Source organism: Lutra lutra, chromosome 14 (assembly GCF_902655055.1).
Source record: "Lutra lutra chromosome 14, mLutLut1.2, whole genome shotgun sequence".
In the NCBI taxonomy this organism is placed as follows: Eukaryota; Metazoa; Chordata; class Mammalia; order Carnivora; family Mustelidae; genus Lutra; species Lutra lutra.
In genome coordinates, this window is record NC_062291.1 from 80734518 (window position 1) to 80746817 (window position 12300).

The window sequence follows — 12300 nt, forward strand, 5'->3', positions numbered from 1 at the left end:
AGAACGATGTACAGCATCACAAAGGAAAAGACCCCATTCCTTCCCCAGGCATGAGGTTTCACACCTGAGTGGCATCGAAGAGGAAATCGGGGGTTGGGGGGCTGGGATGGTGGGAAGATTTGCTTGAACAGGACCTCAGAGAACACTTCCCTGCTTTCCTGGAGTCTATGCCACCAGATGAAACATTTAGGTGACGATTTTTGGCAAGTTACAGTCTTGTTTGCAGGCTCCATTTTCCCTGGTGAAAATGTGATTGGTGAATACTTTAGAAACACCCTTTTTATTTTCAAGATTAAATATTCCCAATGGCCATATTAGTCTAGGAGAGACATATTTGACTTCTGAAGATAAATGACTAATTGGCTGGCTTCTGTTTCCTTTCTGGCCCTATTGCATTTGCTGAGAAAGTATAGGTCAACAGAAGCATCTTTTCCTCAGATTTTAGTTAGCAAGAGGCTGCCATCTATAGATCTTTGACCCAATTGCACAGTGTTTTAAGAGGGTGGAAAGGCAGGGCTGTGGCTCTGATGGGCTTTTATGAGTTTCCTACCTCTCTGCTCTGAGGATTACGGTGGCAGGTTTTTAATAGGCTTTCACTTATAAATTAAATTAAAGTTGTTTTATTTTGCAGACAAGCTCAATGTGCTTATAGTAAGACTGAAGGATCATCTAGTTCCTGTTTTGCAAAAGAAGAAACAGGTTAGCCAAGATTGGAAGACTTTGGCTGTCCTAAGTCGCCCAGGATGTGAGGACAGAGCTGGGACTTGCACCCAGGCTGAATGCTCACCCCGTCCCCAGCATCTTTGCCTTCTCAGGGCAGGAAAAACAAGGTTCTGGGCAGAGGGGTACTTGCCTGGCAAATTGAGTCTGGCCTGAGGTCAGTGCGACCAAGGCTGTGTCCCCCAACTGCCCTGTGGAAATGTTTCCCATTTCAGAGTTTGTTCTTTATAGCAGTGACTCAACCCCTTCGTCTTTTAGACAAAGTAACAATAATGACAATGGTGAAATAAGAATTGCATAAGCAGAGTTGTGACTGGGAACAAGATTTATAATTAGGATTATTTTCATAAAATGCGTCTATGTTTAGCAACAATACTACAGAAACAGCAGTAAAGCTAGCTGCGTCTAATGAAGGGAAAGTGGAGGGACAACACGACTTTAAAAGAGCACATTATACGGAAACAAAGGGGTCCGCCCCATCCCCCCCACCCAGGCTGCCCTCAAGTTTAAGTCTACTGTGTTCCGGCCAAAAATGAAATGCCTGCTCCCAGCTCGCTCCCAGATGCCAGGCCCGCTGACAAAGGCCCACTTGTTCCTTGGGACACGTGCCTAGCTGCATTTTCAGGGGGAGGTTTGGAGGGCACCCGTCACCTGCAGCTCGCCGGAAGATGACCCACGTCACGGGGGTGGCCCCTCCCCCATGCCGGTGCTCTGTGCGGAGGTTACTCGGGTTTCCTGCCTCACGGCCAGCCTGAGACGAACCCCGCTGTGGTAGGAAAGGCACTGGGCACACGAGGTTGACAGTCCCCCGATGAGTGCGGGGACGGCCCTCGCCGCCTGCGGTCAGCCCATCAGGGCAGCTCCTGCCCTTGGGATGGGATCGGGAGGGCCCAGGGTGGGCGCACTGTGACGGACACAGGGAAGGGATCCTCGTAGAGACTGTTGTGCCTTGGTGAAGGTAGGCACAACCCGTGGGGTAAGGCCCTGCTCCCTCCCCAACAGAGCGAGTTCTACTTTCCAGGGCCCTTTGCGGTGGCAAAGCTACAGCTCTTGTCATCTGTCCCCTCCGCCTTGCCCGCCGTAAGCTCCCGGGCCAAACTCTCCGCTCTTCGTCCTGCCACCGGCAGCCCCGAGCTGCCATCTGCGCGCGCAGCGAAGGGAACTGCCTGTCGGGATGGCCCCGCCCCTTCCGGTTCCGCCTTTGATGCCTGGTCCCCTTTGTAGACTCACGTGCACCTGCGAGCTCGCCCTCCGGGGCTTGCCGTTGGGGGTCCCGGGCCACCGTCGTTCCTCCAGACGCCTTGCCTGGCCACCGCTCCCGAGGAGGACTGCTTGCTGGTGTCCTTCCATTCCATAACCCTGTGATGGTGTGACGGTCCCTTGCACAACCCTGTGATCTCTTGGAGGACACGGACTGTGTCTGTCTACTTCTCTGGAGCCGGGCTGGAGCCGGGATCCTGCGGCAGGTCGGGCGCTCGGAAGCATCTCGTGACTGAATGAACGAATGGGGGCGGGGGACGTTCAGAGCAGAGACTGCGCCAGGGCAAGGCGGCTTGTGTCCTGGGCTTCCACATTTGACAGCTTTAGGGCAGGGGTGGGGAACCTTTTTCTGGGGGGTCAGGTAGTAAACAGTTTAGGCTCTGTGGGCCAACGACTCTGCTGTAGCTACTGAGCCCTGACGTTGTAGTGCGAAGCCAGCCGCCGACCACGTGCTGACAAAGGGGTGCAGTTGTGGCCCAGTAAAACTGTATGTACAAACACAGGCGGGAAGCTGGATTTAGCCCACCGGCCATAGTTCCCTGATCTTTGGCTGAGGGTTTGGAATGGAACCCTATGCTCCAGGACAGGGGTGATGAGTGGCTTACACTGGGCTTATACTCTCCTTTTCTTTCTTATTCTCTTCCTTAGAAGGAAGGTCTCAGAACTTTCTCCAGTCTTCTAGCTAGCTTTCTGGATATATTCTGCATTTTGTTGTCCAGATACCTGCCCTGGGTTATTCTAAGGAGGACCCATCCCCATCAGAGCAGGAAGAAACAGTCTCCAATCATCTGGTCTCTCCCACACATCTGCTTGGTAAGGTTCCTCTCCCCCTCCCCCAAGCCCGGTCCTGAGGGCCTTCCTGCATCTTCCATGCAGAACAGTGGCAACCCCAGCAGTGCTCCCTTGCTGATACCTAAGCCTGCATCACAAACTGTCACAAGCTGAAAAACCACAAAAGCACTATTTTTTCCTCAAGGGCAGAGCTCAGCTCTCCTCCGCTTTCCTTGGCAAAAGCTGGGTTGCTCGAAGCCTGGGGACTGGAGTCCTGTAGAGGCTCATTGACTCTCCATCTGGGGCCCAGGCCAGGAGGACTCAGTCCCCAGGAGGATGAGCAATGGGGGCCCCATCGCTGTCTCTGTCTCTTATGGTGCCTCCACGCCATCTCTCCAGCATGGTTACTTCTGGGTCACCACGTTTCTTAATAGCAGCCCAGGGATCCCAAGTTGCCCGCCCCAGAAGAACCTGAAAGAAGCCATGTGACCCTTTATGACCTAGCCTTGGAAGTCATGCAGGATTACTTCTGGCACATTCTATTCCTTGAGGTAGTCTCAAAGTTCCACCCAGGCTGAAGGGAGGTGAAATGGGGAAGGATAATGTTCTGTAAGAGCATGCAGGACCATTTTTAGGAACTAGAACCCCCCACCCTTCTGCTTCGTGGATCCTGCTGTGTGCCAGGCCCTGCACTTGTCTCTTTGCTATCTACATTACCTGGACAGACGTGTCATCAATGCCGGTGTATCTGTAACATCTTACAAAGTCCTTTCCTCCCCTGAGTCCTTATTACCTGCATGCAAACTTTGTTTTGAGTGTTTCCAGTTCTTTAAGAGGCTCCCCGTGGTTTGGCAGGAAAACCAGCACGTGCATCCCTGTGGAGTGTGAAGGACATGAGTCTTGGGGGTCTGGGCTTCCTTCCAGGGCGGGCTGACCTGTCCAGGGTGGAAGACAGTGACGGTGGCACTGGAACAGGACACGTCTCCTGTCGAGTCACTGTGCCAGTGCTGAGCTGGTAATCATGACTGGGGCGCACACAGTCTCCATCCCCCTCTGGTTCCAGGTGCCCAGGGTTGGTCTCAGGAAGTCCCTATCCACAGGGACATCTAGAAGCCAGCTGAGTGGGCATCAGTGGAGGAGCAACTTCACCGCTCACTCCGCTCCTTTCTCCAAAGCGATTTGGTCGGAGCAGGAGGACACACCATCCTGTCGTGGCCCCACCCGCATGGGACCCTCCTTGTGGGGCAGGCTGGGGGCTGTAGAGCCGAGTTCACCTCAGCTCCTATTTAGGGCTCCTGAAGGGACGGAGGCCAACTTCAATTTCCATCTTATTTTTGTATTTCCTAGGAGTTTTTATTCCTGTTTTCTTTCTTAGTTATTACAGCTTTGATGAGCAGAAACCCTTCAGGCCAGCAAGATTCAGGGGAATTATTAGTTCTTCAAAAGCAAGAACAATTTTATAGGCTTAAGAAACAACTCGAAGACCCCTTGCTAAGCCCCCTTGGTTTTACAAATGAAGAAACTGAAGGTCAGAGAAGGGAACTGACTTACCCAAGGTCACACAGGGTGCCGGGTCAGGGTTTTGCCCCTGGTGCCTGCATCTCTCATGTGGCCTCTGTCTGGAGGGGGAGTTGCTCCCCACTTCTGAGTCAGTGTTTTTCTGTTGGCCCCACTGTGGGTTAGTTCTTTGCAGCTTCAGATGTTGTCCAGAGTATTCCAGCACTTTCTGGGCCACCAAGGATGATGGTGGCAACTTCACACACTGGCCCGTGGCTTCCCTTTGCTGTCTGTCAGATTACTCTCTTCGTTGGTACCACCTGGTGATGGGGTGTGTGGCCGAAGCAGTGGTTTGATCCAGGAGCATGGGGGTCACAGTGTGGGCCCCCAGATGCTGCCACCGCCCTGCGTCACCACCTGCCTCCTGGCAGCTCTGAAGCTGAGTGTTTGAGTGACTGACAGGCCTCAGGAGGGAGGCTCTTCCCGGACTGCCTAATCCCCTTCTTGTCTCTTCCTGGGCCTCTGTTTAGCTCTGCTGTTAGACATTCCCCTGGATGGGCTGACTGTGGCCGCGAGCCTGCACCTCTTCCTGTCACAAGCAGGGTCCAGGATTTCCTGAGTTTTGGTGGAAAGCACAGGCTCTGTTTTAGCTGCCACTGGTCCTGGCTGCACGGTCTCCTCCCCAGTTCGTTTGGTTTGGGTGGTGGTGACATGGAAACACAAGCTGTGTTCTACCCTTTACATACAGCAGCTTCTTAAATCCTCAGAGCCTGACATCCCTGCCATTTCCCACCAGTCTGACGTCTCACGAAGGTGGTCTTATTAACTTGGTTGGCATTAGAATCACAGGGACTACTTTTTTGAAATGCAGAGTTCTGGGCCCCCCAGGATCTACCACCCCAGACTCTCTGGGGACAAAGCCCAGAAGATCTGCACTTTAACAAACTCCTTGAACAATGTGTAAGTAGCAGATGTTTGAGACTCTGCACTCAAGGAAGGCTCGGGAAGTCATTTTGTCTACAGCTGTGCACCTCGCCCAGCACCTGGCACCAACCAGGTACTAATAAACTGTTCATTGAACGAATGAATGATCCCCTATCCCCGAACTTGACCCTGGTCTGTTTGTTTGGGGACTGCTCTCCCATCCCATCCTTTAGACCGCTCGCCCGCAACTTGCACACCTAATGCAGACGTGATCGGTAACGCTCTCTCCTGCTCCCATGTTATCCTGCTATCATGTTAATGCTGCTTTAGGTGCAGTCAAGTTCAAGGAGATGTAACACATAATCTCAGGTTAGAGAGGTTAGTCATCTTTAAAATTTGTGTGTGTGTGTGTTACCTGTGTTACGTGTTTAAGGGGTTCAGAAGAAGGATGTCCTATTAAATTCAAAATTGTAAAATTATTGGAGGAATGAGCTGTCCCTAGCCAATGTATGATGCACAAATGCTTCATTGTCACTGTGTCACTTGCTGGACATATAACACACATGATTTGACAGGAAAATGTTTTTAGTAGAGCTCGCTGTGCTGAGGGAAGCACGGGCCGAGGAGGGGGCGGGCTGGCCCTGCCCTGTCACCGGTGGTCTCCGGGTCGGCGCGGACGCCCAGTGGTGTGTTCTTGGAAGGCTTATAGTTGCAAAGATGTGGATAATTTATACGATGTTTAACTATCTTTTAAATAGCCAGTTTTTCTCGTACAGTGGCTGGGCTTCCATAAAACGGAGACAAGGCCTGCCCATTTGGCTCAGTTCTAGGGGGCCGGGGCTGTAAAGTTAATACCCTGAGACATCTGTGGTGCTCCGGCATTAAACCCAACATGGGACATAAAGAACCGGGGCTGCTCTAAGCCATGGCGGTGGGGAAAGAGATGAAGCAATCTTTGCAGATGAAAATCATCCTGAGTGGATGGGAAAGGGCCTCCGTGCACAGCGAGATGGAGAACTTGGAGAGAGATGGGTGGGCTCTGCACCCCGGCAGTGCGGCGGGTCTCTGAGAAGCCAGCCATGGTACTTAACCATTGCAGGACCCCAGCAGTCAGGGATGTATTGAGAGAGAGAGGGAAGGTATTCGCGGGATAGTTTGGTTCATGTGTTTATCCTTTGTGTGCTCGTTCTCGTGGCCGACTTGGCTTCTGGGAGAGCAGGTGCCGGTCCTCCCTGAAGACAGGCAGGCCCAGGAGCGCAGAGAAGAGAAAGCGTCTCGGGCCACGGCGCGCTGCAGCTCTGGGTTCCCGACTGGGCTTCCAGGCCGGGCGGGCGGGCGGGGCAGCCTGGGTGCTGTGAGATTCGGACCCCGGCTCCTGACTGTCACGCTCGATGCTTTTTTATGCTTCCCCAGACCACTTTTTCCCCGGGAGTGGGGGCAGGGGGAGCTTAGACAGGTAGAAAGATTTATCTGACCAAGGCACCTTCTGTCCCCAACCTGAGTGGCTAAGTCAGAGACCTCCAGGTCTGCAGGTATCACCTTCTCAGGGGGCCGTAACTGAGTGCCTCGGCTGTGACAGAAGTATGTGTGAGGACACAGAAGCTCTGTTTTGGGGCAGGTCATGGCCAAGAGGCTACTGAGTGACCGAACACGGTCGAAGGACCAGTCCTGAGGGGGTTGGTGAGGGACTGAGCTGGTGAGGAAGGTGGCTGGGGCCTCTGGAAGCCTCTGGAAAGTCTGCAGAGAGAGAGAGAGGCCCGGGTGTGCTCTCTCCAGAGCTTTCAAGGCCCCTGACCCTGGCCTCTGACAGAAGTATCTGATAGTTTCTTGTGCTCCTCCGGGACCATTGGTATTTCCTCCCGTGGTGCAAAGCCCAGAGGAAAGTGGAGACCCAAGGATGGTGAGCAGGGAGGGTTTGGGCTGGGGGAGCAGAGAGGGCAGGCGGGTGCAGAGTGGACAATGACAGCTGAGCAGGGAGCTGCAGGAGGGGCTGGGGTTTGAAGGCCAGCGGGGCACAGAGCAGGAAAAAGTCAAGGCCATGATCCCAGATGTTGGAGGCCTTGACGCTCCCAAAGGCCAGCAGAAAAGGTGGGGATAAAAGGCCAGCAGGGCAAGTGTGGCTGCCCCCTGGAACTCAGCAGCCGCTCTCTGAAAGCACCCCCCACAGAAGGCCCGGTTGGGGTGGGGGTCTGTGTCAGAACCGGCTCCCTGACCCCAGCGTCCCCCCGCACCCGCAGACTGGAGATGAACAGCTGGGGGCATGTGCTTGGGGCTGTGTTTCTCCACCTGCTTCCTCCATCTGCTGACTTGCCCTTGAAACGCTGCCTCTTCCAGGAAGCCTGCTGGCCACCAGAGCACAGCTCGCAAGGTCTCTCTGGGGCTTCAGACCCTGGCCTCAGTTGAAAGGGGACAAATGCAGCTGCTTGAGAGTGCCACCCCTTGCAATTAAGGTGTGGGCTTCCCACGGCTCCCTGTCATTGGCCATCGCCTGGGGCCCCCTGTCTTGTCTCACCCGAGCAGGTGGGCTCCTACAAGGGCAGGCAAGGTCTCTGGGAGCAGCTTTGCACTGTGAGCGCTACAGGCCAGGTGCCGGGGCTACACGGTACTGCACTGCCCCCAAAGATGGTGGTGGGGCATTTGGGTCACTGGGGGGGTCCTCGGGTCCCATAGGGACCAGGCTCCTGCTGCCAAAGGGCTGAATTCAGAGCCCCTTCGAGGCCTGAATCTTCGCCCTGAAAAGGGAAGAAAGCGTGTTCTGCAGGGAGATCCACCTGTCAGTGGGCTTGTCTCAGTATCTCACCGGGGACGGGGACCCTTTCTTCCTTACAAAACCCACTGGACACCACTCTACTCTGTAAATCCCGAAATCTAACCCATAACCCACAGATTCCGGCCAGGCTGGGGGTTAACTCCGGACTCCGAGAACCTGCTCCCCCAGGGAGCGTCTGCCAAAGGGATCAGTCAGGAATTCATAAAGTATTTATTGAGTGGCCCCCGGCGCCCCACCTCCCTTTCTTAAGGTAGAATTGAGGCAAAGTTTCCAAGACAAGCCCGCGATTGCGGCTGTCACCAAACAATGCCATATTTCTTTTTTTCTCTTAAATTCTAGGGATCATTCCCCGTAAGAGGGCAATTTGTCTGTCAGGCAGGCAAAACAAGGGCCGCTCCCTGCCCTCATTAAACTGACATCACGGTTATTAGCCGAAAACGAAGCCCGCCCGCCATGAAGCTAGCCACTGTTTTATGGCGAGCGCCAGGGAGATATTTTCAGTAATTAATTTGATAAATATATTAATTATGAATTGAGTTGACAGTACAATCAGATTGTCAGCCTTCCAGACAGCCTCTTGTGATAAAGCTCTGTGATGAAGTGCTTGGATTTCAGACCTGTCATCCCACAGGGCAGTCCCTTATCACCGTCTGCCCATTCACTATCATTTCCTGCGCGTTGTAATTAAATGGTAGCTTTCTGATTGGGAGTGACTCCTCAAACTTAATCTCTCTTTCTTTTCCAGCCCGCTGGGGGAGGGGCACAAAAAAGCCCTTTGTTTCAGGGGATTTTTAATGTTAAGAAGCAGTTTTCTTGCCCCCTCTCCTTTCAATGCACCTATCTGGTCCCACGGGGCCCCTCTTGGGGTGGGGAAGGAGGAGCCTGGCGGGGGGGGGGGGGCTCAGGCTACAGAGGGGCCATGAAGGGCTGTGGGGTGCTTGCTTGTCCTCTGGGCAGGTCACTGCTCCTCTGTGGGCCTGTTTCTTCAGCTGGAGGGAGAAGGGGTGGGCCAGAATGGTTCCGTGGGCTTCCCCGGGCCTGAAATTCTGGGCTCCTGGGGACTGAGCAACTTTGCAGGCTCCCTTGCCCTCCGGAGAGGGGGGGAGGGAAGGAGAAGTGAGCCAAGTGTCAGCTGTATTTCTGCAGGACAGGTCATTCAGGGAGTCCCTTGCCAGCACTTTTTCCCCCCCTTTTGATGAAATTAATTATGAACACTGCCCGGGGTCATTTGACTCCGGAGATACATGTCAAGATAAAATATTTCAGAAACACTTATATTTAATAATTTAATATGGCGGTTCGCATTTGGGTGCAACAAAGGGAATTATTGGTAATTGCATATTTTAAAGAGACAGGAGGAAGCCCAGCAAAGTGGGGGGGGGGGAACCACAGGACAAAATGGGGAAGGTCGCCAGAGGTTTTGTTTTAGAAGGAGGATCTGTGTTATTCGGGTACCTTGTATGGAAGTCAGCTCCTGACATCTTTTGAGGGGGTAACGTCCAGGGCCCCAGGTGGCCCGAGTGGGACAGAGAGAGAGAGAGGACAGTGGTCTGAGGGGTAGTTGTTCTCCACCTGGAAGTCATAGAAAATCTGTTATCTGGGACTCAGAGGTGCTGAGGGGGTCACACAGCTGAGGAACAAGAACCCCTAGAAGCTTGGTGTCCCCAGGTCGGGGGTTCCACAGAAGGAAGAGCAGTTCTGCGTCCAAATCCAGCTGCTGCTTGTCCACCGTGCCTCAGTTTCTCTGTTTGCAGCCTGAGCTACTGAACTGCCTACCTCAGACTAATGCTTTTCGGAGCCCCCGAGTCCCAGGGGAAGCTAAGCAGTTGTGTGCAGGGGCACAGCGGTGCCCGGTGGACATGAACATGTGCGTGCACAAATGCCCAGACAACGAGAGCCGGGGCCCTTGGCTGCTCGGCTGTCTCAGCCCTGCCTGCCTCCCTGGTTCCCTTGTGAGGCTCTTCTCCGTCCATGGCCGAGCGAGTGGCCACGGCCCCCTCTGCAGTGTGGCACAACGGGTTAACACCCAACAAGGACTCAAAAAACCTAACTGGTCCTGCTCCTCCCCGCACTCATCTTGTGGCTTTGGCCGCATAGCCCTTCGAGGCCTGTGGTTTCGGCCTCTCGAAACTGTGGGCAAGCAGCGTGCCCGAGGGAGCTGCTCGGGTGGGTGCTTGTCCAGGCTGGGTGGTCTCCGATGCTCTGGGGCCTGCCCCCTCCGGTGAGGTGAACTGGCCAGTCCCTTGCCTGCTCTGGGCCTTTGTCCTCTCATCTTTAATGTGAAGGTGCGGCACTCCGCCATTGGCAGTATCATCGGAGAAGCTGCCATGGCCCGAGGTCTACAGCTGGACCATACTCAAAACTCAGCTTTCTCCAGAAACCACGTGTCCTACTAGAAAATTCAGTTTTTGTCTATCACCTAGAAATCTTGGGCCCCATTTTGAATAGAGCCTAGGGCCCATGGCCAAGAGGATCAGGGCTCCAGATTCCCAAGTAGAGGAGCCCCCCCCCCCCCCCATTTACGGCCCCTACGTGCTAGGTTGCATGCATGGGAGTCCTCCCAGTGCAAGACGAACCGAAGTTATACCCTCCTGAGCCTGCGGCTGGAGGCAAAGCCCCATAAGTAGGACAGAAGGTTGTAAGATGACGTAAGAAAATGATCGCTCCCCCTAGAAGGATTTCTGTTCATGTTTCTTTCATGAACAAATGCACACTTACTTTTTTCCAGAGTTCCAGATTGTGATCCTTTTCTTGACTTTTCCAAGAAAACATAGGTACTAGGAGCACAACCAGAGTTGAGTATTTTCCTTTGTCCGGTCATACTCGAATCTGTATTTTAACATGTTCCCATTATATTTCAAAGAGGAGACATGATTGCTATTGGGGAAAAAAAAAAGTAAGACCAAAGACAGGGTATTGTCTATTATCCTACCATCTACCCCAGAAATGCTCTCATCAGAGCCAGCCAGGTGTCATTTATTAAATCCCGAATGAAGAATCATAAGCTTCTTTATTTTATACCAGAAGCGACTGGTAAGTGGACGCAAATTGATTCTGGAGAGGATGCTAAGTGATAATCCTTCCCAGGTTCCCAGTAAAGAAAATATACCTATTTGAGGGAATTTTCAACTTGGGTTTGAACTTGCTGATGCCTTTTTGAATCCAAGTGGAAACTATGGAGCTTTTGTGTGTCCATCAGATAGCTTTGCTTAATGCCAAGGGAGGAATGGTAAATATGCAGAACGCTTTGATGTTAATACCGACCGGGCCTCCGAAGGGGTGGAGTAGAAGGCGGTTGACACTGCGGTTTTCATCCCTCGGCAGGGATTGAACGGATGCTTGAAAATAAATGGCACCTGTGGAGAAAGTGCTCTGTCCCTGACTGTCATCGGAGCCCGCATTCCCCACCGCCGGCTGAAGGACCCTGGGCTCCGAGCTCTGCCTGCAGGAGAAGGTGAACGCACGCAGGGGATAAAAGGCAGTGACTCACTTGGTTTTGTTCTGTTTGCCAGGGAGCCTTTCTGATGAGCCCAGGCTAATCTTCCGCAGGCGGGGATATGAAAGGGAAAAGCACTCTCTAGAAATGAATAGACAACTCCACTTGGCTCAGCTGCCTGCCTCACCGGGCCTCAGTTTCCCCATCTATAAAATGATGGGGTTGGGCTAGTTGAGGTCTGAGATGCTGTTCTTTGCCATTGTTCAGGAAGAGGAAGCTGTCAGACTGACCCCTGGTTGGGGACGGGCAGTGGACAGCTTGTGCAGGAGCAGGACGGACCTCTGCTGAGGGGTCTGTCTCAGCACCCCCTCCTCCAGCCCAAGAGCCAACCTCCCTTCCCAGTGTGATGTGGTTGGAGAGGGGGTGCCTGACACCCCCCTGCGGAGGCTGTACTGCTGTCGGGGGCCCTAGGGCGCTCTCTCTCTGAGCCAGGGGATCCCTCTTCTGCTCCGGGAAGAGAGAATGGGTCTGAGAAGGAACTATCATCCTACAAGGCAGGAGACCACTCCCAAAGCAGCCGACCTTGGCTGTGTGCAGGTTGGACCCTTGCTACGTGACGCCCAAGGCAAGGCCTCTACCCAGCCCCACCTGCTGTCTGGGCCACAGCATGACTTTCCGGGGCCCTGAGCTCCTTCGTCCTCCTGGACCCTTTCCTCCCTAAAAAATACTACAGATTTTGTTTCACAATAGTGACTAGGGTCTGGGCTGGATTCATTATTCTATATCCCTTATTCTCAGATTCACTTCTCTTTTCTGATTTTAAGAAAAAATATGTGTGTGTGTGTGTGTGTGTGTGTGTGTGTGTGTGTGTGTGTAGACCCTTAAAAAATGTCACAGGCCCTCTGTGTAGCGAATATGTTGA

General features: G+C 53.3%; 1 long non-coding RNA gene across 1 annotated transcript; it reads left to right on the forward strand.

Annotated features, from left to right (window-relative positions):
- Positions 1-4141: 4141 nt before the first annotated feature.
- LOC125084245 (uncharacterized) lies at positions 4142-12091 on the forward strand. Its single transcript, XR_007122562.1, has 3 exons — positions 4142-5305; positions 11267-11396; positions 11850-12091. It is a non-coding gene; the product is annotated as an uncharacterized LOC125084245 (long non-coding RNA).
- The last annotated feature ends 209 nt before the right edge of the window (positions 12092-12300 follow it).